Here is a 17,399-nt window from a genome sequence, read left to right as displayed (position 1 = left end):
ACAGTATCCTCCCTACCCCTATTCCCCACAGTATCCTCCATAGCCCTATTCACCACAGTATCATCCCTAGCCCTATTCACCACAGTATCCTCCCTAGCCCTATTCACCACAGTATCATCCCTACCCCTATTCCCCACAGTATCCTCCATAGCCCTATTCACCACAGTATCATCCCTAGCCCTATTCACCACAGTATCATCCCTAGCCCTGTTCACCACAGTATCATCCCTAGCCCTAATCACCACAGTATCCTCCCTACCCCTATTCCCCACAGTATCCTCCATAGCCCTATTCACCACAGTATCCTCCATAGCCCTATTCACCACAGTATCATCCCTAGCCCTATTCACCACAGTATCCTCCCTAGCCCTATTCACCACATAATCCTCCCTAGCCCTAATCACCACAGTATCCTCCCTACCCCTATTCACCACAGTATCCTCCCTAGCCCTATTCACCACAGTATCATCCCTAGCCCTATTCACCACAGTATCCTCCCTAGCCCTATTCACCACAGTATCATCCCTAGCCCTAATCACCACAGTATCCTCCCTACCCCTATTCCCCACAGTATCCTCCCTAGCCCTGTTCACCACAGTATCATCCCTAGCCCTAATCACCACAGTATCCTCCTAGCCCTATTCCCCACAGTATCCTCCCTAGCCCTATTCACCACAGTATCATCCCTAGCCCTATTCACCACAGTATCATCCCTAGCCCTATTCACCACAGTATCATCCCTACCCCTATTCCCCACAGTATCCTCCCTAGCCCTATTCACCACAGTATCATCCCTAGCCCTGTTCACCACAGTATCATCCCTAGCCCTAATCACCACAGTATCCTCCCTACCCCTATTCCCCACAGTATCCTCCCTAGCCCTAATCACCACAGTATCCTCCCTAGCCCTATTCACCACAGTATCCTCCCTAGCCCTATTCACCACAGTATCATCCCTAGCCCTATTCACCACAGTATCATCCCTAGCCCTATTCACCACAGTATCATCCCTAGCCCTATTCACCACAGTATCATCCCTAGCCCTATTCACCACAGTATCATCCCTAGCCCTAATCACCACAGTATCCTCCCTACCCCTATTCCCCACAGTATCCTCCCTAGCCCTATTCACCACATAATCCTCCCTAGCCCTAATCACCACAGTATCCTCCCTAGCCCTATTCCCCACAGTATCCTCCCTAGCCCTATTCACCACAGTATCATCCCTACCCCTATTCACCACAGTATCCTCCCTAGCCCTGTTCACCACAGTATCATCCCTAGCCCTAATCACCACAGTATCCTCCCTACCCCTATTCCCCACAGTATCCTCCCTAGCCCTATTCACCACAGTGTCATCCCTAGCCCTAATCACCACAGTATCCTCCCTACCCCTATTCCCCACAGTATCCTCCCTAGCCCTGTTCACCACAGTATCATCCCTAGCCCTATTCACCACAGTATCCTCCCTAGCCCTATTCACCACAGTATCCTCCCTAGCCCTATTCACCACAGTATCCTCCCTAGCCCTATTCCCCACAGTATCCTCCCTAGCCCTATTCACCACAGTATCCTCCCTAGCCCTATTCACCACATAATCCTCCCTAGCCCTAATCACCACAGTATCCTCCCTACCCCTATTCCCCACAGTATCCTCCCTAGCCCTATTCACCACAGTATCATCCCTAGCCCTATTCACCACAGTATCCTCCCTAGCCCTATTCACCACAGTATCATCCCAAGCCCTATTCACCACATAATCCTCCCTAGCCCTATTCACCACAGTATCCTCCCTAGCCCTATTCACCACAGTATCCTCCCTAGCCCTATTCACCACAGTATCCTCCCTAGCCCTATTCACCACATAATCCTCCCTAGCCCTAATCACCACAGTATCCTCCCTACCCCTATTCCCCACAGTATCCTCCCTAGCCCTATTCACCACAGTATCATCCCTAGCCCTAATCACCACAGTATCACCCCTAGCCCTATTCACCACAGTATCCTCCCTAGCCCTATTCACCACAGTATCCTCCCTAGCCCTGTTCACCACAGTATCATCCCTAGCCCTAATCACCACAGTATCCTCCCTACCCCTATTCCCCACAGTATCCTCCCTAGCCCTATTCACCACAGTATCATCCCTAGCCCTATTCACCACAGTATCCTCCCTAGCCCTATTCACCACAGTATCACCCCTAGCCCTATTCACCACAGTATCATCCCTAGCCCTATTCACCACAGTATCCTCCCTAGCCCTACCACAGTATCATCCCTAGCCCTAATCACCACAGTATCCTCCCTACCCCTATTCCCCACAGTATCCTCCCTAGCCCTATTCACCACAGTATCATCCCTAGCCCTATTCACCACAGTATCCTCCCTAGCCCTATTCACCACAGTATCATCCCTAGCCCTATTCACCACAGTATCATCCCTAGCCCTATTCACCACAGTATCATCCCTAGCCATATTCACCACAGTATCATCCCTAGCCCTATTCCCCACAGTATCATCCCTAGCCCTATTCACCACAGTATCCCCCTAGCCCTATTCACCACATAATCCTCCCTAGCCCTAATCACCACAGTATCCTCCCTAGCCCTATTCACCACAGTATCCTCCCTAGCCCTATTCACCACAGTATCATCCCTAGCCCTATTCACCACAGTATCCTCCCTAGCCCTGTTCACCACAGTATCATCCCTAGCCCTAATCACCACAGTATCCTCCCTAGCCCTATTCACCACAGTATCCTCCCTAGCCCTGTTCACCACAGTATCATCCCTAGCCCTAATCACCACAGTATCCTCCCTACCCCTATTCCCCACAGTATCCTCCCTAGCCCTATTCACCACAGTATCATCCCTAGCCCTATTCACCACAGTATCCTCCCTAGCCCTATTCACCACAGTATCCTCCCTAGCCCTATTCACCACAGTATCCTCCCTAGCCCTATTCCCCACAGTATCCTCCCTAGCCCTATTCACCACAGTATCCTCCCTAGCCCTATTCACCACAGTATCCTCCCTAGCCCTATTCACCACAGTATCCTCCCTACCCCTATTCCCCACAGTATCCTCCCTAGCCCTATTCACCACAGTATCATCCCTAGCCCTATTCACCACAGTATCCTCCCTAGCCCTATTCACCACAGTATCCTCCCTAGCCCTATTCACCACAGTATCCTCCCTAGCCCTATTCACCACAGTATCATCCCTAGCCCTATTCACCACAGTATCCTCCCTAGCCCTATTCACCACAGCCCTAATACAGTATCCTCCCTAGCCCTATTCACCACAGTATCCTCCCTAGCCCTATTCACCACAGTATCATCCCTAGCCCTATTCACCACAGTATCACCCCTAGCCCTATTCACCACAGTATCATCCCTAGCCCTATTCACCACAGTATCCTCCCTAGCCCTATTCACCACAGTATCATCCCTAGCCCTAATCACCACAGTATCCTCCCTACCCCTATTCCCCACAGTATCCTCCCTAGCCCTATTCACCACAGTATCATCCCTAGCCCTATTCACCACAGTATCATCCCTAGCCCTATTCACCACAGTATCCTCCCTAGCCCTATTCACCACAGTATCCTCCCTAGCCCTATTCACCACAGTATCCTCCCTAGCCCTATTCACCACATAATCCTCCCTAGCCCTAATCACCACAGTATCCTCCCTACCCCTATTCCCCACAGTATCCTCCCTAGCCCTATTCACCACAGTATCATCCCTAGCCCTATTCACCACAGTATCATCCCTAGCCCTATTCACCACAGTGTCATCCCTAGCCCTAATCACCACAGTATCCTCCCTAGCCCTATTCACCACAGTATCATCCCTAGCCCTATCACCACAGTATCCTCCCTACCCTATTCCCCACAGTATCCTCCCTAGCCCTATTCACCACAGTATCATCCCTAGCCCTATTCACCACAGTATCATCCCTAGCCTATTCACCACAGTATCATCCCTAGCCCTATTCACCACAGTATCCTCCCTAGCCCTATTCACCACAGTATCCTCCCTATATCACCACAGTATCCTCCCTAGCCCTATTCACCACATAATCCTCCCTAGCCCTAATCACCACAGTATCCTCCCTACCCCTATTCCCCACAGTATCCTCCCTAGCCCTATTCACCACAGTATCATCCCTAGCCCTATTCACCACAGTATCATCCCTAGCCCTATTCACCACAGTATCCTCCCTAGCCCTATTCACCACAGTATCCTCCCTAGCCCTAATCACCACAGTATCCTCCCTACCCCTATTCCCCTATCCTCCCTAGCCCTATTCACCACAGTATCATCCCTAGCCCTATTCACCACAGTATCCTCCCTAGCCCTATTCACCACAGTATCATCCCAAGCCCTATTCACCACAGTATCATCCCTAGCCCTATTCACCACAGTATCCTCCCTAGCCCTATTCACCACAGTATCCTCCCTAGCCCTATTCACCACAGTATCCTCCCTAGCCCTATTCACCACAGTATCATCCCTAGCCCTATTCACCACAGTATCCTCCCTAGCCCTATTCACCACAGTATCCTCCCTAGCCCTATTCACCACATAATCCTCCCTAGCCCTAATCACCACAGTATCCTCCCTAACCCTATTCCCCACAGTATCCTCCTAGCCCTATTCACCACAGTATCCTCCCTAGCCCTATTCACCACAGTATCATCCCTAGCCCTATTCACCACAGTATCCCCTAGCCCTATTCCCACAGTATCCTCCCTAGCCCTATTCACCACAGTATCATCCCTAGCCCTATTCACCACAGTATCATCCCTAGCCCTATTCCCCACAGTATCCTCCCTAGCCCTATTCACCACAGTATCATCCCTAGCCCTAATCACCACAGTATCCTCCCTAGCCCTATTCACCACAGTATCCTCCCTAGCCCTATTCACCACATAATCCTCCCTAGCCCTAATCACCACAGTATCCTCCCTACCCCTATTCCCCACAGTATCCTCCCTAGCCCTATTCACCACAGTATCATCCCTAGCCCTATTCCCCACAGTATCCCCCTAGCCCTATTCACCACAGTATCATCCCTAGCCCTATTCACCACAGTATCCTCCCTAGCCCTGTTCACCACAGTATCATCCCTAGCCCTAATCACCACAGTATCCTCCCTACCCCTATTCCCCACAGTATCCTCCCTAGCCCTATTCACCACAGTATCATCCCTAGCCCTATTCACCACAGTATCATCCCTAGCCCTATTCACCACAGTATCCTCCCTAGCCCTATTCACCACAGTATCCTCCCTAGCCCTATTCACCATATCCTCCCTAGCCCTATTCACCACATAATCCTCCCTAGCCCTATTCACCACAGTATCCTCCCTACCCCTATTCCCCACAGTATCCTCCCTAGCCCTATTCACCACAGTATCATCCCTAGCCCTATTCACCACAGTATCCTCCCTAGCCCTATTCACCACAGTATCCTCCCTAGCCCTGTTCACCACAGTATCCTCCCTAGCCCTGTTCACCACAGTATCATCCCTAGCCCTAATCACCACAGTATCCTCCCTACCCCTATTCCCCACAGTATCCTCCCTAGCCCTATTCACCACAGTATCATCCCTAGCCCTATTCACCACAGTATCATCCCTAGCCCTATTCACCACAGTATCATCCCTAGCCCTATTCACCACATTATCCTCCCTAGCCCTATTCACCACAGTATCCTCCCTAGCCCTATTCACCACAGTATCCTCCCTAGCCCTATTCACCACATAATCCTCCCTAGCCCTAATCACCACAGTATCCTCCCTACCCCTATTCACCACAGTATCCTCCCTAGCCCTATTCACCACAGTATCATCCCTACCCCTATTCCCCACAGTATCCTCCCTAGCCCTATTCACCACAGTATCATCCCTAGCCCTAATCACCACAGTATCCTCCCTACCCCTATTCCCCACAGTATCCTCCCTAGCCCTATTCACCACAGTATCCTCCCTAGCCCTATTCACCACATAATCCTCCCTAGCCCTAATCACCACAGTATCCTCCCTACCCCTATTCCCCACAGTATCCTCCCTAGCCCTATTCACCACAGTATCACCCCTAGCCCTATTCACCACAGTATCATCCCTAGCCCTATTCACCACAGTATCCTCCCTAGCCCTATTCACCACAGTATCCTCCCTAGCCCTATTCACCACCGTATCCTCCCTACCCCTACAGTATCCTCCCTAGCCCTATTCACCACAGTATCATCCCTAGCCCTATTCACCACAGTATCATCCCTAGCCCTATTCACCACAGTATCATCCCTAGCCCTATTCACCACAGTATCATCCCTAGCCCTATTCACCACAGTATCCTCCCTAGCCCTATTCACCACAGTATCCTCCCTAGCCCTATTCACCACAGTATCATCCCTAGCCCTATTCACCACAGTATCATCCCTAGCCCTATTCACCACAGTATCCTCCCTAGCCCTATTCACCACAGTATCCTCCCTAGCCCTATTCACCACAGTATCCTCCCTAGCCCTAATCACCACAGTATCCTCCCTAGCCCTATTCCCCACAGTATCCTCCCTAGCCCTATTCACCACAGTATCCTCCCTAGCCCTATTCACCACAGTATCATCCCTAGCCCTATTCACCACAGTATCATCCCTAGCCCTATTCCCACAGTATCCTCCCTAGCCCTATTCACCACAGTATCCTCCCTAGCCCTATTCACCACAGTATCATCCCTAGCCCTATTCACCACAGTATCCTCCCTAGCCCTATTCACCACAGTATCATCCCTAGCCCTAATCACCACAGTATCCTCCCCTACCCCTATTCCCCACAGTATCATCCCTAGCCCTATTCACCACAGTATCCTCCCTAGCCCTGTTCACCACAGTATCATCCCTAGCCCTATTCACCACAGTATCCTCCCTAGCCCTATTCCCCACAGTATCCTCCCTAGCCCTATTCACCACAGTATCCTCCCTAGCCCTATTCACCACAGTATCCTCCCTAGCCCTATTCACCACAGTATCCTCCCTAGCCCTATTCACCACAGTATCCTCCCTAGCCCTATTCACCACAGTATCCTCCCTAGCCCTATTCACCACAGTATCCTCCCTAGCCCTATTCACCACAGTATCCTCCCTAGCCCTATTCACCACAGTATCCTCCCTAGCCCTATTCACCACAGTATCCTCCCTAGCCCTATTCACCACAGTATCCTCCCTAGCCCTATTCACCACAGTATCATCCCTAGCCCTATTCACCACAGTATCCTCCCTAGCCCTATTCACCACAGTATCATCCCTAGCCCTAATCACCACAGTATCCTCCCTACCCCTATTCCCCACAGTATCATCCCTAGCCCTATTCACCACAGTATCCTCCCTAGCCCTGTTCACCACAGTATCATCCCTAGCCCTATTCACCACAGTATCCTCCCCTAGCCCTATTCCCCACAGTATCCTCCCTAGCCCTATTCACCACAGTATCCTCCCTAGCCCTATTCACCACAGTATCCTCCCTAGCCCTATTCACCACAGTATCCTCCCTAGCCCTATTCACCACAGTATCCTCCCTAGCCCTATTCACCACAGTATCCTCCCTAGCCCTATTCACCACAGTATCCTCCCTAGCCCTATTCACCACAGTATCCTCCCTAGCCCTATTCACCACAGTATCCTCCCTAGCCCTATTCACCACAGTATCCTCCCTAGCCCTATTCACCACAGTATCCTCCCTAGCCCTATTCACCACAGTATCCTCCCTAGCCCTATTCACCACAGTATCCTCCCTAGCCCTATTCACCACAGTATCATCCCTAGCCCTATTCCCCACAGTATCCTCCCTAGCCCTATTCACCACAGTATCATCCCTAGCCCTATTCACCACAGTATCCTCCCTAGCCCTATTCACCACAGTATCCTCCCTAGCCCTATTCACCACAGTATCCTCCCTAGCCCTATTCACCACAGTATCATCCCTAGCCCTATTCACCACAGTATCCTCCCTAGCCCTATTCACCACAGTATCATCCCTAGCCCTATTCCCCACAGTATCCTCCCTAGCCCTGTTCACCACAGTATCATCCCTAGCCCTATTCACCACAGTATCCTCCCTAGCCCTATTCACCACAGTATCCTCCCTAGCCCTATTTACCACAGTATCATCCCTAGCCCTATTCACCACAGTATCCTCCCTAGCCCTATTCCCCACAGTATCCTCCCTACCCCTATTCACCACAGTATCCTCCCTAGCCCTATTCACCACAGTATCATCCCTAGCCCTATTCACCACAGTATCCTCCCTAGCCCTATTCACCACAGTATCATCCCTAGCCCTATTCCCCACAGTATCCTCCCTAGCCCTATTCACCACAGTATCATCCCTAGCCCTATTCACCACAGTATCCTCCCTAGCCCTATTCACCACAGTATCCTCCCTAGCCCTATTTACCACAGTATCATCCCTAGCCCTATTCACCACAGTATCCTCCCTAGCCCTATTCCCCACAGTATCCTCCCTAGCCCTATTCACCACAGTATCCTCCCTAGCCATATTCACCACAGTATCATCCCTAGCCATATTCACCACAGTATCATCCCTAGCCCTATTCCCCACAGTATCCTCCCTAGCCCTATTCACCACAGTATCATCCCTAGCCCTATTCACCACAGTATCATCCCTAGCCCTATTCACCACAGTATCATCCCTAGCCCTATTCACCACAGTATCATCCCTAGCCCTATTCACCACAGTATCCTCCCTAGCCCTATTCACCACAGTATCATCCCTAGCCCTATTCACCACAGTATCATCCCTAGCCCTATTCACCACAGTATCCTCCCTAGCCCTATTCACCACAGTATCCTCCCTACCCCTATTCCCCACAGTATCCTCCCTAGCCCTATTCACCACAGTATCCTCCCTAGCCCTATTCACCACAGTATCATCCCTAGCCCTATTCACCACAGTATCCTCCCTAGCCCTATTCACCACAGTATCCTCCCTAGCCCTATTCACCACAGTATCATCCCTAGCCCTATTCACCACAGTATCCTCCCTAGCCCTATTCACCACATAATCCTCCCTAGCCCTAATCACCACAGTATCCTCCCTACCCCTATTCACCACAGTATCCTCCCTAGCCCTATTCACCACAGTATCATCCCTAGCCCTATTCACCACAGTATCCTCCCTAGCCCTGTTCACCACAGTATCATCCCTAGCCCTAATCACCACAGTATCCTCCCTACCCTATTCCCCACAGTATCCTCCCTAGCCCTGTTCACCACAGTATCTTCCCTAGCCCTATTCACCACAGTATCCTCCCTAGCCCTATTCCCCACAGTATCCTCCCTAGCCCTATTCACCACAGTATCATCCCTAGCCCTATTCACCACAGTATCATCCCTAGCCCTATTCACCACAGTATCATCCCTACCCCTATTCCCCACAGTATCCTCCTAGCCCTATTCACCACAGTATCATCCCTAGCCCTATTCACCACAGTATCATCCCTAGCCCTGTTCACCACAGTATCATCCCTAGCCCTAATCACCACAGTATCCTCCCTACCCCTATTCCCCACAGTATCCTCCATAGCCCTATTCACCACAGTATCCTCCCTAGCCCTATTCACCACAGTATCATCCCTAGCCCTATTCACCACAGTATCCTCCCTAGCCCTATTCACCACATAATCCTCCCTAGCCCTAATCACCACAGTATCCTCCCTACCCCTATTCACCACAGTATCCTCCCTAGCCCTATTCACCACAGTATCATCCCTAGCCCTATTCACCACAGTATCCTCCCTAGCCCTGTTCACCACAGTATCATCCCTAGCCCTAATCACCACAGTATCCTCCCTACCCCTATTCCCCACAGTATCCTCCCTAGCCCTATTCACCACAGTATCATCCCTAGCCCTAATCACCACAGTATCCTCCCTAGCCCTATTCCCCACAGTATCCTCCCTAGCCCTATTCACCACAGTATCCTCCCTAGCCCTATTCACCACAGTATCATCCCTAGCCCTATTCACCACAGTATCATCCCTACCCCTATTCCCCACAGTATCCTCCCTAGCCCTATTCACCACAGTATCATCCCTAGCCCTGTTCACCACAGTATCATCCCTAGCCCTAATCACCACAGTATCCTCCCTACCCCTATTCCCCACAGTATCCTCCCTAGCCCTAATCACCACAGTATCCTCCCTAGCCCTATTCACCACAGTATCCTCCCTAGCCCTATTCACCACAGTATCATCCCTAGCCCTATTCACCACAGTATCATCCCTAGCCCTATTCACCACAGTATCATCCCTAGCCCTATTCACCACAGTATCATCCCTAGCCCTATTCACCACAGTATCATCCCTAGCCCTATTCACCACAGTATCATCCCTAGCCCTATTCACCACAGTATCCTCCCTAGCCCTATTCACCACATAATCCTCCCTAGCCCTAATCACCACATAATCCTCCCTAGCCCTATTCACCACAGTATCATCCCTACCCCTATTCCCCACAGTATCCTCCCTAGCCCTATTCACCACAGTATCCTCCCTAGCCCTATTCACCACAGTATCCTCCCTAGCCCTGTTCACCACAGTATCATCCCTAGCCCTAATCACCACAGTATCCTCCCTACCCCTATTCCCCACAGTATCCTCCCTAGCCCTGTTCACCACAGTATCATCCCTAGCCCTAATCACCACAGTATCCTCCCTACCCCTATTCCCCACAGTATCCTCCCTAGCCCTATTCACCACAGTATCATCCCTAGCCCTATTCACCACAGTATCCTCCCTAGCCCTATTCACCACAGTATCATCCCTAGCCCTATTCACCACAGTATCCTCCCTAGCCCTATTCCCCACAGTATCCTCCCTAGCCCTATTCACCACAGTATCCTCCCTAGCCCTATTCACCACATAATCCTCCCTAGCCCTAATCACCACAGTATCCTCCCTACCCCTATTCCCCACAGTATCCTCCCTAGCCCTATTCACCACAGTATCCTCCCTAGCCCTATTCACCACAGTATCCTCCCTAGCCCTATTCACCACAGTATCATCCCAAGCCCTATTCACCACATAATCCCCCTAGCCCTATTCACCACAGTATCCTCCCTAGCCCTATTCACCACAGTATCCTCCCTAGCCCTATTCACCACAGTATCCTCCCTAGCCCTATTCACCACATAATCCTCCCTAGCCCTAATCACCACAGTATCCTCCCCTACCCCTATTCCCCACAGTATCCTCCCTAGCCCTATTCACCACAGTATCCTCCCTAGCCCTATTCACCACAGTATCACCCCTAGCCCTATTCACCACAGTATCACCCCTAGACCTATTCACCACAGTATCCTCCCTAGCCCTATTCACCACAGTATCCTCCCTACCCCTATTCCCCACAGTATCCTCCCTACCCCTATTCCCCACAGTATCCTCCCTAGCCCTATTCACCACAGTATCATCCCTAGCCCTATTCACCACAGTATCATCCCTAGCCCTAATCACCACAGTATCACCCCTAGCCCTATTCACCACAGTATCATCCCTAGCCCTATTCACCACAGTATCCTCCCTAGCCCTGTTCACCACAGTATCATCCCTAGCCCTAATCACCACAGTATCCTCCCTACCCCTATTCCCCACAGTATCCTCCCTAGCCCTGTTCACCACAGTATCATCCCTAGCCCTAATCACCACAGTATCCTCCCTACCCCTATTCCCCACAGTATCCTCCCTAGCCCTGTTCACCACAGTATCATCCCTAGCCCTATTCACCACAGTATCCTCCCTAGCCCTATTCACCACAGTATCCTCCCTAGCCCTATTCACCACAGTATCCTCCCTAGCCCTATTCCCCACAGTATCCTCCCTAGCCCTATTCACCACAGTATCCTCCCTAGCCCTATTCACCACATAATCCTCCCTAGCCCTAATCACCACAGTATCCTCCCTACCCCTATTCCCCACAGTATCCTCCCTAGCCCTATTCACCACAGTATCATCCCTAGCCCTATTCACCACAGTATCCTCCCTATATTCACCACAGTATCATCCCAAGCCCTATTCACCACATAATCCTCCCTAGCCCTATTCACCACAGTATCCTCCCTAGCCCTATTCACCACAGTATCATCCCTAGCCCTATTCACCACAGTATCCTCCCTAGCCCTATTCACCACATAATCCTCCCTAGCCCTAATCACCACAGTATCCTCCCTACCCCTATTCCCCACAGTATCCTCCCTAGCCCTATTCACCACAGTATCATCCCTAGCCCTATTCACCACAGTATCACCCCTAGCCCTATTCACCACAGTATCATCCCTAGCCCTATTCACCACAGTATCCTCCCTAGCCCTGTTCACCAGTATCATCCCTAGCCCTAATCACCACAGTATCCTCCCTACCCCTATTCCCCACAGTATCCTCCCTAGCCCTATTCACCACAGTATCATCCCTAGCCCTATTCACCACAGTATCATCCCTAGCCCTATTCACCACAGTATCCTCCCTAGCCCTATTCACCACAGTATCCTCCCTAGCCCTATTCACCACAGTATCCTCCCTAGCCCTATTCACCACATAATCCTCCCTAGCCCTAATCACCACAGTATCCTCCCTACCCCTATTCCCCACAGTATCCTCCCTAGCCCTATTCACCACAGTATCATCCCTAGCCCTAATCACCACAGTATCCCCCTAGCCCTATTCACCACAGTATCATCCCTAGCCCTATTCACCACAGTATCCTCCCTAGCCCTGTTCACCACAGCCCCTAGCCCTAATCACCACAGTATCCTCCCTACCCCTATTCCCCACAGTATCCTCCCTATATTCACCACAGTATCATCCCTAGCCCTATTCACCACAGTATCATCCCTAGCCCTATTCACCACAGTATCATCCCTAGCCCTATTCACCACAGTATCCTCCCTAGCCCTATTCACCACAGTATCCTCCCTAGCCCTATTCACCACAGTATCCTCCCTAGCCCTATTCACCACAGTATCATCCCTAGCCCTATTCACCACAGTATCCTCCCTACCCCTATTCCCCACAGTATCCTCCCTAGCCCTATTCACCACAGTATCCTCCCTAGCCCTATTCACCACATAATCCTCCCTAGCCCTAATCACCACAGTATCCTCCCTACCCCTATTCCCCACAGTATCATCCCTAGCCCTATTCACCACAGTATCCTCCCTAGCCCTATTCACCACAGTATCATCCCAAGCCCTATTCACCACAGTATCCTCCCTAGCCCTATTCACCACAGTATCCTCCCTAGCCCTATTCACCACAGTATCCTCCCTAGCCCTATTCACCACAGTATCCTCCCTAGCCCTATTCACCACAGTATCCTCCCTAGCCCTATTCACCACAGTATCCTCCCTAGCCCTATTCACCACAGTATCCTCCCTAGCCCTATTCACCACAGTATCCTCCCTAGCCCTATTCACCACAGTATCCTCCCTAGCCCTATTCACCACAGTATCCTCCCTAGCCCTATTCACCACAGTATCCTCCCTAGCCCTATTCACCACAGTATCATCCCTAGCCCTATTCACCACAGTATCATCCCTACCCCTATTCACCACAGTATCCTCCCTAGCCCTATTCACCACAGTATCATCCCTAGCCCTAATCACCACAGTATCCTCCCTACCCCTATTCCCCACAGTATCATCCCTAGCCCTATTCACCACAGTATCCTCCCTAGCCCTGTTCACCACAGTATCATCCCTAGCCCTGTTCACCACCGTATCCTCCCCCTAGCCCTATTCCCCACAGTATCCTCCCTAGCCCTATTCACCACAGTATCCTCCCTAGCCCTATTCACCACAGTATCCTCCCTAGCCCTATTCACCACAGTATCCTCCCTAGCCCTATTCACCACAGTATCCTCCCTAGCCCTATTCACCACAGTATCCTCCCTAGCCCTATTCACCACAGTATCCTCCCTAGCCCTATTCACCACAGTATCCTCCCTAGCCCTATTCACCACAGTATCCTCCCTAGCCCTATTCACCACAGTATCCTCCCTAGCCCTATTCACCACAGTATCCTCCCTAGCCCTATTCACCACAGTATCCTCCCTAGCCCTATTCACCACAGTATCCTCCCTAGCCCTATTCACCACAGTATCCTCCCTAGCCCTATTCACCACAGTATCATCCCTAGCCCTATTCCCCACAGTATCCTCCCTAGCCCTGTTCACCACAGTATCATCCCTAGCCCTATTCACCACAGTATCCTCCCTAGCCCTATTCACCACAGTATCCTCCCTAGCCCTATTCACCACAGTATCCTCCCTAGCCCTATTCACCACAGTATCATCCCTAGCCCTATTCACCACAGTATCCTCCCTAGCCCTATTCACCACAGTATCATCCCTAGCCCTATTCCCCACAGTATCCTCCCTAGCCCTATTCACCACAGTATCATCCCTAGCCCTATTCACCACAGTATCCTCCCTAGCCCTATTCACCACAGTATCCTCCCTAGCCCTATTCACCACAGTATCATCCCTAGCCCTATTCACCACAGTATCCTCCCTAGCCCTATTCCCCACAGTATCCTCCCTACCCCTATTCACCACAGTATCCTCCCTAGCCCTATTCACCACAGTATCCTCCCTAGCCCTATTCACCACAGTATCCTCCCTAGCCCTATTCACCACAGTATCATCCCTAGCCCTATTCCCCACAGTATCCTCCCTAGCCCTATTCACCACAGTATCATCCCTAGCCCTATTCACCACAGTATCCTCCCTAGCCCTATTCACCACAGTATCCTCCCTAGCCCTATTCACCACAGTATCATCCCTAGCCCTATTCACCACAGTATCCTCCCTAGCCCTATTCCCCACAGTATCCTCCCTACCCCTATTCACCACAGTATCCTCCCTAGCCATTTTCACCACAGTATCATCCCTAGCCCTAATCACCACAGTATCCTCCCTACCCCTATTCCCCACAGTATCCTCCCTAGCCCTATTCACCACAGTATCATCCCTAGCCCTATTCACCACAGTATCATCCCTAGCCCTATTCACCACAGTATCATCCCTAGCCCTATTCACCACAGTATCATCCCTAGCCCTATTCACCACAGTATCCTCCCTAGCCCTATTCCCCACAGTATCATCCCTAGCCCTATTCACCACAGTATCATCCCTAGCCCTATTCACCACAGTATCCTCCCTAGCCCTATTCACCACAGTATCCTCCCTAGCCCTATTCCCCACAGTATCCTCCCTAGCCCTATTCACCACAGTATCCTCCCTAGCCCTATTCACCACAGTATCATCCCTAGCCCTATTCACCACAGTATCCTCCCTAGCCCTATTCACCACAGTATCCTCCCTAGCCCTATTCACCACAGTATCATCCCTAGCCCTATTCACCACAGTATCCTCCCTAGCCCTATTCACCACATAATCCTCCCTAGCCCTAATCACCACAGTATCCTCCCTACCCCTATTCACCACAGTATCCTCCCTAGCCCTATTCACCACAGTATCATCCCTAGCCCTATTCACCACAGTATCCTCCCTAGCCCTGTTCACCACAGTATCATCCCTAGCCCTAATCACCACAGTATCCTCCCTACCCCTATTCCCCACAGTATCCTCCCTAGCCCTGTTCACCACAGTATCATCCCTAGCCCTAATCACCACAGTATCCTCCCTAGCCCTATTCCCCACAGTATCCTCCCTAGCCCTATTCACCACAGTATCATCCCTAGCCCTATTCACCACAGTATCATCCCTAGCCCTATTCACCACAGTATCATCCCTACCCCTATTCCCCACAGTATCCTCCCTAGCCCTATTCACCACAGTATCATCCCTAGCCCTATTCACCACAGTATCATCCCTAGCCCTGTTCACCACAGTATCATCCCTAGCCCTATTCACCACAGTATCCTCCCTACCCCTATTCCCCACAGTATCCTCCATAGCCCTATTCACCACAGTATCCTCCATAGCCCTATTCACCACAGTATCATCCCTAGCCCTATTCACCACAGTATCCTCCCTAGCCCTATTCACCATAATCCTCCCTAGCCCTAATCACCACAGTATCCTCCCTACCCCTATTCACCACAGTATCCTCCCTAGCCCTATTCACCACAGTATCATCCCTAGCCCTATTCACCACAGTATCCTCCCTAGCCCTGTTCACCACAGTATCATCCCTAGCCCTAATCACCACAGTATCCTCCCTACCCCTATTCCCCACAGTATCCTCCCTAGCCCTGTTCACCACAGTATCATCCCTAGCCCTAATCACCACAGTATCCTCCCTAGCCCTATTCCCCACAGTATCCTACCTAGCCCTATTCACCACAGTATCATCCCTAGCCCTATTCACCACAGTATCATCCCTAGCCCTATTCACCACAGTATCATCCCTAGCCCTATTCACCACAGTATCCTCCCTAGCCCTATTCACCACAGTATCATCCCTAGCCCTGTTCACCACAGTATCATCCCTAGCCCTAATCACCACAGTATCCTCCCTACCCCTATTCCCCACAGTATCCTCCCTAGCCCTAATCACCACCGTATCCTCCCTAGCCCTATTCACCACAGTATCCTCCCTAGCCCTATTCACCACAGTATCATCCCTAGCCCTATTCACCACAGTATCATCCCTAGCCCTATTCACCACAGTATCATCCCTAGCCCTATTCACCACAGTATCATCCCTAGCCCTATTCACCACAGTATCATCCCTAGCCCTATTCACCACAGTATCATCCCTAGCCCTATTCACCACAGTATCCTCCCTAGCCCTATTCACCACATAATCCTCCCTAGCCCTAATCACCACATAATCCTCCCTAGCCCTAATCACCACAGTATCCTCCCTACCCTATTCACCACAGTATCCTCCCTAGCCCTATTCACCACAGTATCATCCCTAGCCCTATTCACCACAGTATCCTCCCTAGCCCTGTTCACCACAGTATCATCCCTAGCCCTAATCACCACAGTATCCTCCCTACCCCTATTCCCCACAGTATCCTCCCTAGCCCTGTTCACCACAGTATCATCCCTAGCCCTAATCACCACAGTATCCTCCCTACCCCTATTCCCCACAGTATCCTCCCTAGCCCTATTCACCACAGTATCATCCCTAGCCCTATTCACCACAGTATCCTCCCTAGCCCTATTCACCACAGTATCCTCCCTAGCCCTATTCACCACAGTATCCTCCCTAGCCCTATTCCCCACAGTATCCTCCCTAGCCCTATTCACCACAGTATCCTCCCTAGCCCTATTCACCACATAATCCTCCCTAGCCCTAATCACCACAGTATCCTCCCTACCCCTATTCCCCACAGTATCCTCCCTAGCCCTATTC

General features: G+C 51.1%; 1 protein-coding gene across 1 annotated transcript in view; it reads right to left on the bottom strand.

Moving 5' to 3' along the window:
- The window catches only part of LOC135521387 (unconventional myosin-X-like), a 314,073-nt gene that overhangs the window by 3,865 nt on the left and 292,809 nt on the right, over positions 1 to 17,399 (bottom strand).

Source organism: Oncorhynchus masou, chromosome 29 (assembly GCF_036934945.1).
Source record: "Oncorhynchus masou masou isolate Uvic2021 chromosome 29, UVic_Omas_1.1, whole genome shotgun sequence".
In the NCBI taxonomy this organism is placed as follows: Eukaryota; Metazoa; Chordata; class Actinopteri; order Salmoniformes; family Salmonidae; genus Oncorhynchus; species Oncorhynchus masou.
This window is presented reverse-complemented; position numbering and strand designations above follow the sequence as displayed.